Source organism: Sus scrofa, chromosome 12 (assembly GCF_054392235.1).
Source record: "Sus scrofa isolate SSC_HxYL_T2T_F1_AM1 chromosome 12, Sscrofa_HxYL_maternal_Yorkshire_Landrace_v2.0, whole genome shotgun sequence".
Classification (NCBI taxonomy): domain Eukaryota; kingdom Metazoa; phylum Chordata; class Mammalia; order Artiodactyla; family Suidae; genus Sus; species Sus scrofa.
Window position 1 is genome coordinate 2,718,388 of NC_139394.1, and position 1,781 is coordinate 2,720,168.

Sequence of the window (1,781 nt, forward strand, 5' to 3'; positions counted from 1 at the left end):
ACCCTGGCCCGAGTTGAGTAAGAGAGCCTGTTGTAGTTCCCATCTGTGTCCACTCAGCCTGGGCTTTGTGTTAGAAATGTCTTCGCATGAGAAGGAGTTCTGGTACCTCCTCTTTTCTCTAAACTCAGAGTGTTTATGGTCTGGTTCACTCTGTGTGGAAATTCATTTATTCAGCAAACACACTTTCCACTGACATGATGCATATCTTCATGAACTCAAAGCTATCTGAGGGGGAACTTCTCTAGGTAACATCGCTCAATTATCTGCTCCTAATTATCTGGCATTTTCAACTCATCTTTGTATGTGTCAAAAGCATGTCATTGTATTGTTTTCAAAATTCCATCATATAGAAGTTACGGTTTTCTTGTCCTTTTGTCCTTAAAAAATTTTTTTTAATTGAAGTATAGTTGATTTACAATATTGTGCTAAAAAATATGGAACGCTTCAGAGATTTGTGTGTCATCCTTACACAGGGGCCGTGCTAACCTTCTCTCTATCATTCCAGTTTTGATACATGTGCTGCCGAAGTGAGTACTGCTTTGGTCCTTGTATTCTTTCATCTACCATGTGTTTATCCAGTTCTGTTTTGTGCCAGGTGCTGGGGGAAACAAGGCAGGCCTGGTGCTGTTGTGTCATGTTGTGTCAGCATGCACTAGAAGCACTATCATTTGTTTGTTTGTTTTTGGCTGCCCTGGAGCATATGGAATTCCCAAGCCAGGGATCAGATCTGAGCCGTGGTTGCAACCCAAGCTGCAGTTGCGGCAATACCAGATCATTAACCCACTGCTGTGCCAGGCCGGGGATCGAACCTGCATCCCAGCACTCCCAAGATGCCACCAATCCAATCCCATTGCGCCACAGTGTGAACTCCTAGGAGCACTACTCTGATGACCATGAAAAAGGTGCAGGGGTGCTGGGAACCTAGGTGTTGGGAGCTGATGCAGTCTTAGGGGAGAGTCTAGAGAGGGGCTATTCAGCTCACATCTGAAGGATGGGTAGGTGCTGCATACAGAGTGGGGGGCATCTAGGGGGTTTGAAACGCAGGAAGACGTGTGAAAGGCAGGAAGCATATCCCAGGGGACCCAGAGTGGCCTGAGATAAGACACAGAATCAGGCAGAAAGGGTCACGTGCCAAGGCAAGGGGTTTGTACTCTATCCAGGGGGATGGGAGCCATGGAAGAACTTTGAGCTGAGGAGCGGCCCGATCAGACTTGCCTTTTGCAAAGATCAGCCTCTGCCTGCTATGTGGAGACACTATTGAAAGAGGGCAGAGGGGCCGGGTGAACCAGAACAGGGGGCGACAAACTAAGGCTGTGGGTCACTTCTGGCCCACTGCCTGGCCCGATGATGCCATCAAACTTTGGCACACAGCCATGCCCAGGATTTTCTGGGTTGCCAATGACTGCTTTCCCAGGGCGGAATCGTTGTAGCAGAGGCCGTACAGCCCTCGATGCCTGACCTTTTATAGGAAAAGTTTACTGACAGCTCTGTTAAAAAGCTGCCTTAAATGCAACCAAAACCTGCATTTGGGTTTTCTGGAAGCGGAGCCGACATAAGCATGTGAGCACAGGTATGAAAGTGGTTGGTGGGTGGAGGTCAGAGACGTAGAAAGTAGGGTCAGCAGGATGCGGGACTGGACAGGGTCAGGCAGGTGAGGGAGTGGAAGTGAGGATAGTGGTAAAACCCCACTTCGAGGGCTGATCTCCAGTTCAGGTCTGGGCAGGGAGTGAAACTTGAAACTTCCTATCTCCATAAGATTGACCTCTAGTCTCTGTGGCTGA

The 1,781-nt window shown here is 48.6% G+C and overlaps 1 non-coding gene across 1 annotated transcript; it reads right to left on the reverse strand.

Moving 5' to 3' along the window:
* Positions 1 to 428: 428 nt before the first annotated feature.
* On the reverse strand, positions 429 to 535 carry LOC146397980 (U6 spliceosomal RNA). The gene has a single exon (XR_014822171.1). It is a non-coding gene; the product is annotated as a U6 spliceosomal RNA (small nuclear RNA).
* Between the last annotated feature and the right edge of the window lie 1,246 nt (positions 536 to 1,781).